The following is a 13,868-nucleotide window of genomic DNA, read 5'->3' as shown; positions in this document are numbered from 1 at the left end:
ATCTTTAAATGTCCTGAAATTTGGCTAAGTCTGGAATGTCCTGATCCTGAAATTTGACTAAGTCTGGAAAACTGAAGAATCCTCCAAAAACTAGATTTTGCAATATAACTCCTGGAGGTCCGAAACCACTCTCAAACATCCTGGAAGTATATATGGAATATAACTTAAAGTATACTTAAATGTTATATTCCATAAAATAATCTTGACGAAGAGGCTAAAATGTCAAAATTCGCTCCTGACCCTTCCAAAGGGTCCAGAGCAAAAATTCACCAAAGACTCAAGATCTCGCCTAAGTCAAAGAGTGGTCGAGCAAGTTTCCAAGGATATGGAAGGAAATGGATCTAGGATCGAGTCTAAGCCAAAGTCAAGCCAGTTTGAAGGTGAATTGAGCCTAGAATAGAAATTTCGCTCCTAACCCTTCCAAAGGGTTCAGAGCGAAATTCTTGAAAACCCTCATTTTCCCCTTTGCTAAAGTCAAGACCAAGATGGAGATGAAAGGAGAGTAGTCTATGTTTGCCTCCCAAAGAAAATTAGAGTTGAAAAAAGCAAGAATCAAGGTCAAATCATGATTTTCGCTCCTAACCCTTCCAAAGGGTACAGAGCGAAAATCCTTGTAGCTCTTATTTCCTTCTTTGTTTTGGCTAGGTGTTGGCGTGATGTAGGATAAATTCATATGTTCTTCCCTTGGGAGGGAGTTGGACACTTTGAAAGATGAAGATTTTAGCCAAAAGGTGAATTTCGTTCCTGACCCTTCCAAAGGGTCCAGAGCGAAATTCATTGTAAACCTTTTTTGCTCCCTTGTTTTGGCTTGAAACCTTGCTCCTTTGATGGAAAACGATCTATATTTGCCTCCAGGAGAAAATTGAAGTTTAAAAAATGAACAATCAAGCCCAAATGGTGAATTTCGCTCCTGACCCTTCCAAAGGGTCCAGAGCGAAAATCCTCCTAAGGCTCATCTCCTCCCTAGTTTGACCAAATTTTGAGTTGCAAGGCATCTTGAAGGGAAGTGTGGACATGTTTGGACTTTGGAAATGTTTGAAAGCCTTGAAAAAATGAAGGATTCTAGCCAAGAAGGTGAATTTCACTCCTGACCCTTCCAAAGGGTCCAGAGCGAAATTCCTTACAAGCATACCTTTTGACCTTTCTCAAGCTTAAAACCTTGCTCCTAGGGCAAAGGGAGATGAGATTTTACCTTACAATGAAGTTTCAAGTTGAAAGAATGATGATTTTAGCTCAAAACAAGATTTTCGCTCCTGACCCTTCCAAAGGGTCCAAAGCGAAATTCTTGGAAACTCATATTTTCTTCTTGGAGATGGTCAAATTCTTGAGTTTTATGGCATGGTTAGGTGGACTTTGATGTGTTCTTGCCTTTCAATATTGGATTGAGGTAATGGAGTAGCCAAAACAAGCTCAAAATAGGAAATTCGCTCCTGACCCTTCCAAAGGGTCCAGAGCGAAAATCATAAAATCACCTTTTCTCCTTGCAAAATCAAGTCAAACTTGGGTTGGACGTGAAAGGAGAAGTGTTTTCTAGCCTTTTGAGGTGAATGCAACTTGAAATGATAGAGGAATAAGCCTAAAAAGTGATTTTCGCTCCTGACCCTTCCAAAGGGTCCAGAGCGAAAATCCTAAAAACCATCTTTTCTTCCAAAATTTGAGCAAAGTCAAACATGGACAAGGGTGAGAGGAGTCATTTGGATTGCCTTAGAGTGGATTTTGGTCGCCAAGAATGCAAATTTTGAAGCCAAAATGAGAATTTCGCTCCTGACCCTTCCAAAGGGTCCGCAGCGAAATTCTTAAGATCACCCCTTTTTCCTTGCAAATCAAGTCAAGATTTTGATTTTATGACCTACAGAGGAGTGAGGCAAGGTGTTCTAAGTCTTGGAGGTAATTTGAAGTTGAAAAGATGGAGAAATAGCCCTAAAACAAGATTTTCGCTTCTGACCCTTCCAAAGGGTCCAGAGCAAAAATCCTAAAATCTACCTATTCCTTTCAAACTTATGCTAAGCTATGCTTAGACTAAGGTAAAAGATGCCCTTGTGATTGCCCTTGAGTTGATGGTTTTCTCCAGAAATGATGATTTCAGGCCAGAGGAGGAAAATCGCTCGTGAGCCTTCCAAAGGGTTCAGGGCGAAAATCCTAAAAACTCCTATTTTGCTTTACAAAATCAAATCAAACTTGGATTGGGTGAAAGAAGAGAACTATTTCCTAGCCTTGTGAGGTAGATTGAAGTTGGAATGATGAAAAATGAGCTACAAACAAAGAAATTCGCTCCTGACCCTTCCAAAGGGTCCAAAGCGAAAAACATTAAAACCATCCTTTTCTCCAAATTTTGTGCTAAGTCAGACCTATACTAGGGTGAGAGAAGCTATTTAGAATGCCTTGGAAAGATGTTTCACCTTCAAACATGTGAATTTTGAGCTAAAATTGGAATTTCGCTATTGACCCTTCCAAAGGGTCCAGAGCGAAATTCATCAAAATCCCTATTTTCTCCTTGTGTCAAGTCAAGACTTTGAGTCCTAAGGCGTAGTTGAGGTTGAAATGATGTTTCTTTGCCCTGAAGGATGAATTGAAGTGAAGGAGATGAGGAATTAAGACCTAAAGCTTGAATTTCGCTCTTGACCCTTTCTAAGGGTCCAGAGCGAAATTCTTAAAAGCTCCATTTTTGCGCCAAATTTACATCAAGCTTGCTTTTGGTTGAAAATGAGGACATCCTTGGGCATGTATCTAAGCAAGTAGGATCACAAGGTGAGAAGAATTTGAGCCAGGAATGCAAAATTCGCTCCTGACCCTTCCAAAGGGTCCAGGGTGAAATTCTTATGGAGCCTGTCCTTGGAAAGAATTTTAAGCAAACTTCATTTTGATATCTTCTTGTTGATGATTTAAGGTAGGAAATGCTATGTTGAAATGAATTTATTATGTGTCCTTAATCATCTCTTGATTTGTTTTGCAGAAGAAAGAAGAGCAGACATCATCAAGGGCGACCTCCTCCAACCCAGCATCGACAGGGACAACCTTTTCCAGCCTAGCATTTTAAGGGAAGGTACACCATCCATCCTGCACATCAAAGACAAAAGAGGATCAAAGCAAGGGTCCGTTGGAGAAGCAGATAGTTTCAGAAGAGTTAATTAAAGTTAGCTTCTCAGCATCACCAAATTGAGCATCAACCAAGTGTCAGACAAGGTGGCATCCCAATCATCACTCCTTCGGTCGGGTTGGTCCACTTCAGCATGTCCAGATTCAATGTACCTGACTCATCAAAGATAGCACTAACTTCGATGTACCTACCCCGGTTCTCCATTGGTCGAATATTCCCAAGAAGACATGTGTCCAAATAATGCAATTATTTCATTGGTCAGAATTAAGTTTGTTGTAACAAACCCTAATTAGGGTTTTCATTGTAAAATCGACCATTGATCTCAAATTGATCTAAGCCATTGAATTGTATTGTGGGCACTATATAAGCCCTGGCTTCTCATTTGTAAAGGCTGATAGTTAGTCAATAGTTGATAGTAGGTGAATAGTTAGCTAATAGTGAATAGTCAGTTGATAGAATAGCAATTTGAGTAGAATAGCAAGAGAAGGCAAAGATTGTTGCCAAGATGTTGTTGTAAAAGACTTGTAAAATTTCATTGAAGAAATGGTGAAATCTATGGGTCGATTCAACAATTTGCATGGTCTTTATACTTCTCAGATTTGATTTCATGTTATTAGATGAGTGGAAGAAATGTGTTTGATTGATGGTGAAATTTGTATATCCATACTACTAGCAGTTTGTTGATTGCAGACTTGCCCTGTGTAGTCAACTGGAATAATTCAGCTTAAGCTTTACTTCAATTGTCGCTTCTTCGTTGACATGCATCAGCTTGATGGTGTCTATGCCTGTAGCGATGATCTGAACATCATAAAGCTTTCCTCCGAAGCTCGCACTAGCCTTGTGGAGATGGTCCTGGGATGTCAAAACAAGACTTAGTTAGAATTTTGTCAAAGATCAATCATTGCTCCTACATTCTTAGTGTCAGAATTAGATCCTTTCCTCGCCCTCATCCTTTTCCTTTTTTTCAAAAAATCCAGACTAGTGAATTCCTGTGTTCCAGCAATGTTCAAAGCAAATCAGACGTTTAGTCATCAAGTGTAAGTCCCCTTGTGATTCCAGCAAAATCACATCATACCACAAAGAGCTTATCCACGAGTAGAGAACCTACATACAAGAACCTTGGAGTTGCCTCGACTGATCCTTCGGCGAGATCTTCAGCAGTCGCGAAACTTTGCTCAAGAGAGGATAAGGTACCTTTAGGTATTTTATTCTGTGTTCGCATGTGCATAAAAAACACATCAACACTTACCACTTTGCAATTCTTGATATATGTCTACATAAAATAAATCTAGTTTGTGCAAGTGTAGCCATGTATCAGTATCATCCATATCTGTAAAGCAGAGTGAGAAGAGCTTCGACTTGGTGGTATGTTCATCCAATTTTCTATCTTAGTGTTCAAGTGGAAATGCTGAAGGTATATCGACAATTTATGACAATACTTCGCAGCTTGTTCTACATCTACAAGAACTATAATGGTTATTGATCAATATGAATAATGATCTCCTTTTCCAACACTAGCATACCTATTTTTAAAAATAACAACTAAAAGCATACTGAAATTTAAAGACGGAATAGTTATAGAAACAACACATGATTTATCTCGTGGAAAACCATTTCGGGTAAAAAACCATGGCACTAATAACTTCCATTATATGAAAATGAGCACCAACCCAATATTACAACAATGAGCATCAACTCACATACAGAGCTACAGCTCTTTTTGAAGCACAATCCATAAAGGCACCAACCTTAGACTGAGCACCAACTCATAATCACAATGTATAGATTTAATGACTTGATCTTTTCAGAACCATGTGTTACTCAATCTTAAGTAACACTCTTAAGATTTAAGCAGGTTCTACATTAAGTGCAGATATCACTTCAAATGTGGGAATTTGAACACTGTATTTTTGATAACTCAACTCAGATGTTGTAAATATACAAAAAGCTCTCAGCATTAATACTCAGGTTAAATCTCTATCTACCACTCGAACCACAAATTGTAACACATTGAACAGCTTCATAACATACGATGTCACTTTAAATTATCCCATATATGAACTGCTCCATGGACATTAAGATACTCACAGCTCAATTATCTTCTTTTTAACCCAATACACCTTCAACCATTTTTAATTTTTTTAACCATGTTGTTTTTCATAGTAGCGCACACACACCACTAACTTTTTTTTAAAACAGAGACTATCGCATTTTAAAAATGCCTACGCTCTTGAAACAATCTTCTTCCTTTCAAAATCTTCAAGACTTCCAGCAATACATCTGATGTATCATTCAACAAAGCAAAACAAAACTCACTCTTTGAAGAAATAACACACACCTTTCAGAGGATTGAAGAAATCAGAAAATTGACATGTTTTTACACGAATAATCTCTGAAAGATCCCAAATGGATCCTTTTGTTGTTGCTGCTGTAAATTCTTAATTAAACATACTATATTTTGTAATTTTCCGGTGACCTTATAGAATAGACAGAAGTTGCAGAAAAGGATTGTTTCTTTTGGGGTTTTGATGTTATAAGTAAAGTAATTGATAAATAGCAACAACTGTGAAATAAAACAGTAAACAATGTTCATATGTAAGAACACTTAAGCAATCTGAAAATACTGCAAATCATACCAAGCAAATAACCTAGTTTTGTATTCAACAAGAATCCATACATTTATTTGGAGTTGTTCTCAATCTAGATTGATGCCAGATGGAGAAATATTACTGGCAACGAACAAGGAAGACCAAATAAGCTGAATACAACCCTTCAAGCCAACATACAAACAAGGCGTGGTTGCAAACGAGGCGTGGAAGCTGCTGCAAATCACGTGTCAGCTGAAATAGACTAGCCGCCTTGTTGAAACCCCCAATATGCACGTTGAATCTTCAGGACAAGAAGATGTGTCTTCTACCTCTAACAATCTCTGTGCAATCCTGGATAAATCCACTATCAACTCCTGCTGAGGGCTACGTCCCAGCAAGCTCAGACCTGGGGTTTGCGTCCCAGACCAAAATCACTCTTCCAGAGCAATTCCCAAATTCGCAAGTTTCAAAATGATCAAAGATGCTATCAATTAGGTTTTCATCTCCTTATAACTCCTTTCCCTTTGCAAATTGAACCCTAAAGAATAATAAAGCTTGCGCTTTATAATTAAAGTGACACTTTCCCAATTATGGCGTCAAACTATAGAAAAATATCACTTTATTGCAAATAAATAGCTTCAAGCATCCAAAAAGACTCTCGGAACTGAGAATCATGTAGCAAAGTTCAAGACCTTTCCAACGAGCTATAACACATAGGCATATCAAACCAAATGAAGCCAAAAACCCCTTATTACACCAAAATGGCTATATACGTAGCCTTATTTTAATTTATTTAATCGCTAACTTAGGAAATATTTAAATATATTAAAATATTTCCATAGATCCAATAATAATCCAAAATAACCAGCCAAACATGAATCTAACTTTGTCACCTATCTGTGACTAATGCCAGACAAGATGGGCCAACTGGCAGTCGCATCCCTAAAATCTAGGGATGCTTCTAGAAACTAGGAAACACACCCAATCTTCCTGAAACTAAAACCATGGTATGGTCCCGTGGAACCTCAAATATGGAAACTGCCACAACCTCCTAAAAAGTAGGGAATCTCCCTAAAATCAAGGAACTGCTCCCAACGGCCCACAAACTGCCTGAAACACCAACTCTAGATATTGAATACCCTATGTGAGTCTCTATCCACCACTGCCAACCTACGAGATCCAAATAATAGACCATCCCACTACTCTTCTCCTGTCACCTAGAAAGGGGACATTACAATCTCCGTACAAATTTTTCGTTTTTGTTTTGAGCACAAAATAATGGATTTAACACATAACCTTTCCGAAATCTGACGATTCTCACATCTTTTCGTACATGTGGCAGCAGCAGCAAAGAAAACTGAATTTCACTTACAAATTCATAACCGATCATCCAAGAAAGAAAACGCATCTTTGATTTATCAAACCAAAAGGAATTACATACGTCAAAAATGTTACAACCGGGTTAAAGAATAAAACAACCACCACATTTGAAAGCATGAGTTGTCCATTTAAAAAACATCTGCAAAAAGATTCCTGGCATACGAAGAGTCTCAACTCAACTGGAAATGTTGTTTGAGATGGTTTTACAAGAGCAATCTGAAAAGTTACGTAGAAGACGCTTCTAGAAAGAATAACGTTTGTCAGAGAAGCAGCAGAAATAAATTCAAATACACAACAGTTTTCATCCAAGCAATTGAACAGATGTCAACAATCAAACACCCAGCATCCAGACTGAAAAGATGCACACGAAAGTAGACATAATATGACATGTCCAAAACCAAAAGTTGAAAGAACAAGCACACGTGACATCAATGAAAAAATTTCTCAACAATCTCCCCCTTTTTGACATTGATGGCAAACCAACTGAAGCATTTCTGAACCAAAAAATTCTAAACCACAAAGCTCCCCCTGTCTCACTACTCCCCTTTGACATCAATGACTGAACAAAAACTGAAAAATTGAACCCTATCACCATACCTGATCAGGGCATATAATGAAGCAATACGTACTCCCCCTGAGACCAATCTGCACATTAATGAGGAAATGACATCACTCCCATCTTCTATCTCAACAATTCAAAAGTATCCCTTGGTAAAGGCTTTGTAAACACATCTGCAATTTGCGCTTTAGAAGACACATATTCCAACTTGACAACCTTATCAGTAACCTTCTCTCTTACAAAATGATATTTGATTGGAATATGTTTAGTTCTAGAGTGCAAAACTGGAATTTTGGAAATATTGATAGCACACGTATTTTCACAAAAGATAGAAATAGGATGCCCAAACTGTACCTTAAGATCTTGTAATGTGTGTTTAATCCAAATGACCTGTGTAAAACAGGATACAGCTGCAATGTACTCCGCTTCAACTATGAATAAAAAAATAGAAGCCTATTTTTTGCTAAGCCAAGATACAAGACAACCACCAAGAAAGAAAGCACCACCACTTGTGCTCTTCCTATCATCTACTGAACTTCCCCAATTTGCATCAGTGTAGGTTGTTAGTGTAAAATCTTGACATTTAGGATACCATAAACCAAAATTCATTGTACCCTTAAGATATTTAAAGATCCTCTTTACTGCTTGCACATGAGTGTCTTGAGGTGTAGCCTGAAACCTAGCAACATATCCAACTACCTGCATAATATCAGGTCTAGTAGCTGTAACATAAAGTAAATTGCCTACCATAGACTAGTAATATGTCTGATTTACACTCGGAGATTCATCCTCTTTACTAAGCTTAAACCCTATCACCGTAAGAGTACTTACTAGACGGCAATCTTCCATTTTGAACCTTTTCAGCATCTCCCATATATACTTAGTTTGGGAGATAAAGATACCTTTTTCAGTTTGAAGTATTTACAGTCCCAAAAAGAAAGACAGCTCTCCTAGCATAGACATTTTGAACTCTTTCTTCATGTTGGCTGCAAATTCTTTGCACATACCTACACAGTCACTGCCAAAGATTAGATCATTCACATAAACCATTATGATCAACATATGTTCACCTTCTTTCCCATAGAGGTTGTTGTCTGCGATGCCTTTTCTAAAACCTTGGTGTTGCAAATACTTCTCCAACCTATCATACCATGCATGAGGAGATCGTTTAAGGCCATACAATGCCTTTTTCAACTTGCATACATAATCATGTTTGTCAAATAAAACAAATCCATCAGGTTGTTCAACATAAACATCCTCACTAAATTACCATTCAGAAAAGCCGATTTAACATCCATCTAAAATGCTTTAAAACCTTTGAATGAAGCAAACGCAAGAAATAATCTAATTGCCTCAAGAGGTGCAACAGGAGCAAAAGTCTCATCATAATCTATACCTTCCACCTGAGCATACCCTTTGCATACTAACCGTGCTTTATTTCTTACCACTTGACCTTCTTCATTCAATTTATTTCTAAAGACCCATTTTGTGCCTATCATGTTCTTGTATTTCAGTCTAGGCCTAAGTTACCGGTTCGGGTACAGAGTCACGGATTCGGCAATAAAAAAAAATTCTTGGGTACCAGTACGAGTACATCCGTACACACACACACACATATATATATATGTTCAAACATCAAAATTATATATGTTCAAACATACAATGTAACTTCTCCATACAATGATACATAAATGATAACAGATAAATGATACATAATTGTCTTTAATTTTTTTTTTTACTTTTACGACCCATGGGCCCTACTTTTGGGAACCCACGGGCCATGGTTCTCCCAGGTCCGTCTGGGTTCCACCCGCGTCATGCCTAGTTGGCTGGGCTCTTTGTGGGTCACCCACTAGAGAGCCCAGCCACCTGAGCATGACCCGGGTGGAACCTAGGGAGAACCAAGGTCGGACCAGGACTGGGCAAGAACCAGGATCCGAACCCAGCCTTTTCCCCCAAGAACCAGTATCTTAGGTCTAGGCACAAGTTCCCATGTTCCACCCTTTTGAATTTGATCAAGCTATTCTTTCATGGCTGCTATCCAATGCTTATCTTCAGCTACTTCTTCAAAACATTTAGGTTCAAACATAAACAGCAAGGAAACATATCCATCTTCAAAATAGTTAACATTCCTTCCAGTAGCTCTAGTTCTATTTTCAGGTAAGATTTGATCAACAAGGTGATTTCTTTGCACAAACTTAGGAGTCTTAAAAGTAGTCTTACCATGATCATTTTCTAATTCATTTTCAGAATGTATATCTGTTCTCCCAAACTGTAAACTAGAAGGAGATGTGCTTGTTACCTCGGATTGAACATTTTTAAAGCTTTCCTGAACATCATTACTTGTTGTTCCAGCACCTCCTATTTCCTCATTTTGAACACTGCTTTCACCATTTTCATTCTCACCACAGTTGTTAGTAAGCTCATGAACTTTAACATTGATGCTTTCAACAATCTTATGCAACCTTTTATTAAAGCACCTATAAGCTTCACTCTTAGAAGAGTAGCCCAAAAAGATACCTTCATCTGATCTAGGATCAAATTTGCCTAGATTATCATCATCTCTTTTAATAAAACAAGGGCTACAAAAAAATTAAAATGCTTTACAGTTGTTGGTTTACCTTTCCATAGCTCATAGGCAGTTTTGTTATACTTTGCTCGCAACAAACTTTTGTTCCGAATATAAACAGTTGTATGAACAGCCTCTCTCCAAAAAGTGTTACTAACTTTTCCCTCATTCATCATGCTTCGGGTCATTTATTGAACCATCCTATTTTTTCTCTCCACCACACCATTCTATTAAGGTGTTCTAGGTGTTGAAACCTGTCTTTTAATTCCATTTTCCTCACAGAAACTGACAAACTCGTTAGAAGTAAATCCACCACCATTATCAGAACATAAACACTTGATTTTTAAATCCTTTTCATTCTCAACTAAAACCTTAAAAGATTTAAATTTTTCTAAAGCTACAAGTTTCTCTTTCAAAAAGTCACCCAAGTCATGCGAGAAAAATCAACTATCAACAGCATAAAATATTTTTCCCCTTGTAAACTTGTTGTCTTAGTAGGTCCACATAAGTCAATATGAACTAACTCAAGTGGTTTAGTGTTGGAGAAGTCTTTAGATTTAAAACTTGTTCTAGTTTTCTTACCCATCTGACAATCTTTGCAAACAATGTCTGCTAGTTTTTCAAGCTTTGGCATGTCTCTAATAGCTTCTTTCTTGCTGATTTGAACCAAATTATCAAAACTCATATGCCCAAAGCTTTTGTGCCACAACCAAGTTTCATCAAGCTGACTCAAACAACAGTTTTCATCACTAGAATCATCAAGAATACATAAATTATTTGTTTTTCTAGTTGCATTAGCAAGATGCTTTCCACTTTTACTTATAACACAACAGTTTGAATTAAAACAAGATCATATCCTTGATCGCATAACTGACTGACACTCAACAAGTTGTGTTTCAAACCTTTAACATACAGGACATTATCAACTTTAGTTTCTCCATCATTTAGGACAAGAGCTCCTATACCTGCAACTCTTGTTGAAGAGTTACCTCCAAATCTGACTTTACCTCCATTCATTCTTCTAAGGGTCAGAAATTTGCTCTTCTCACCAGTCATATGCCTAGAACAACCACTATCAACATACCAAATGTCTTTCTCATTTTGTGCTAGAAAAGTAGATTGCACAACTAAAAAAAGTCCTGAACTTGGCTTTTGTTTCTTCCTCCAAACTTTGACATTCTCCTTCGCTTTCCCCTTTGCATCCATCCCTTTAGATAAATCTGTCAAAACACTCTTACAAAACTTTGCCTAATGACCAAGGTTATTGCACCTATAACAAACAATATTATAATTCCTTAGAGGAGCAAAAGGATTTTGATTCACAAAACTGAAATTTCTAGGAAATATTCTGCAATTTACAGCTTTGTGACCAGAATAGTTGCAAAAAAAACAATAACCATAGAAATAAACATTGTTAGATCTAGTCATATGAGTTTGTCCAGCATGAGAAATGTGACACCTTCATTTTCTAAATTTTTACATTCAAGTTCCTTGTCCTTGAGTTGTTTTCTAAGACCTTCTTCAAGCTTTTTGGCCTCTTCAATCTGCACGTAAAGATCTTCAATTTGTCTTTCAGCAACCTCTAATGCAATAATTTTTTCAGAAATTTTATTACCTTCCTCTTGTAGCAGCATTTTTAGACCATGTTTCTTCTTTCTAAGCTTCTTAATTTCATTGAGGGCAGAAATAAGTTCTTATTCCAGATCAATATCAACTTCTTCATCATTTTCAGACAAAGTTTCTTCTACAGCCATAAATAAGACTTCATCATTTAGTGATTCTCCTTCACTAGCTTCTGATGAGCTGCTTTCCTCTTTCAAATAGAGACTTCTTTTGGACTAAGGAAACTTTTTGCCTTTCTTCAAGAATTTCTTCTTCTTGTTCTTGTGTTCATTTTCATAACAGTTGTTCTCTTCCTTCTCATAAGGACATTTTGAAGCAAAGTGTCCTTTCTTTCCACAATTAAAACATGTTAAAGACAGCTTGCCCTTAAACTTACCAGAACTCTTCTTAGATTTTCTCACAAAATGAGCTTCTTCACCATCACTATCTTCCTTTGAACTGTCACTAGATGCAAGACTCTTATCTTTACCCTTCTTTGATACTTTGAAAGTCATTTCCCTTTTTCTAGAAGCTTCAGCATTCATTCTCATTTCATAAGTAGTCAGAATTCCATGCAATTTTTCAACAATGAGTGTATCAAGTTCAACCATCTATTCATTAGCTGAAACTTTAGCATAAATTCTTAAGGGCAGCGATCTTAAGATTTTTGCAACAACTTTATCATCCAATTTCTCTCCCAAGCCTTTCGGGGAATTAACCACTTCATCAACTCTTAAGAAATATGCCGCTATGCTCTCGTCCTCTCGTATTTTGAGACCTTCAAACATCATTCTAAGTGTTTGAAGTTTTGCATTTTAACCTTCGCATCACCTTCATAAGCATTCTGAAGTTTTTCCCACATAGCCTGAGCCAACTCACAATGCATGACCTTAACAAACTCTGACTCTAACAACCCACACAAAATTGCATTCATGGCCTTGGCATTATTTTCAAAGGCCTTCTTTCCATCAGCAACTGTGGGAGGATCAGGAGGTGTGTAGCCATTAACAAGACTCATCCAGACATCAAAACCTAGAGGCATGATATATGTTTTGATACAAACACTCCAAAATACATAGTTTGACCAATCAAACAAGGCAGCTGTATTGGTTGCTAGACCTTCTAAGGCATTCATTTCAAACTATTGATTATTGGACCAAGTGGCTATCTACCACCAACATCCAACGATTTTACCCTTCTTTTGGTTCCTAGATCCCAACCAGGCTTACTAATATAAATAAATAAAATAACTCTTTGAGTAAAATTAGTTAAATAATTGTTAAACAATTTATAATAAAATAACAATTAAATAAATATTATATAATTTCAAAATTATTTAATATAAACATAAACATATCTAAAACGCATATTATCTAATAAATATTGAGACATTTTTATAAATAAAATGAATATGATATGGAAATGAAAGTGTATATTTTGAGCAATAGAGAAAACTTTTCAAAGTTTAAAAATTATTCTTAAATATAAATTCATAGCTATAATTGTTGTAATGGTTGTTGACACTTGCAATTAATTATTGTGGAACTTGTACTTGATTATTTTTGTGCAATTTTTTTTTTTTTTCGGATTTTTGTGCAATTATTATGTGACTCTTCTTTTTCATTTTCTCTTACTTTTTCCTAATTCTACTCGATTTTCATTTAATTGCTTTTGGTGTTGGAGAGTTATCAAAATTAAATACTATATATATATTGAAAGATCCCCACTCAAATCTGACCCAAAATTTTCAGTTTTGATTGTTTGACATTGTGTCCAACACTTGGCATGGAAAGTGTTTCAGTGCTGATTTCTGAATGTATGAATATTTTCTGAAGTTTGTTTGAAAGATTTTCAATGCCAAAACATAAACAAATGCAAAGAAATGATAAACAAATGATTGCATAAAGACATATCAAGTATACCACATCCAATTATGTCTTTATTGATATCAAGTATTCCATTTTGATCTTCCAGAAAGCATAGTTTGTTCCATTGAACAGTGGTGCCTTGTTAGATGAATCTCCTTCATTACTAGCTAGGTGTTCAAGACCAAGATCTACCTTGAGCGGTTAA

At 36.7% G+C, this 13,868-nt stretch overlaps 1 protein-coding gene across 4 annotated transcripts in view; it reads right to left on the bottom strand.

Annotated features, from left to right (window-relative positions):
* LOC131039040 (ATP-dependent DNA helicase homolog RECG, chloroplastic) overlaps positions 1-13,868 on the bottom strand; it is a 308,039-nt gene that overhangs the window by 179,862 nt on the left and 114,309 nt on the right. The gene's annotated exons all lie outside the window — the stretch shown is intronic.

This window comes from Cryptomeria japonica, chromosome 6 (assembly GCF_030272615.1).
Source record: "Cryptomeria japonica chromosome 6, Sugi_1.0, whole genome shotgun sequence".
Classification (NCBI taxonomy): domain Eukaryota; kingdom Viridiplantae; phylum Streptophyta; class Pinopsida; order Cupressales; family Cupressaceae; genus Cryptomeria; species Cryptomeria japonica.
The sequence above is the reverse complement of the archived record's forward strand: the minus strand, read 5'-3'. Positions and strand labels throughout refer to the sequence as shown.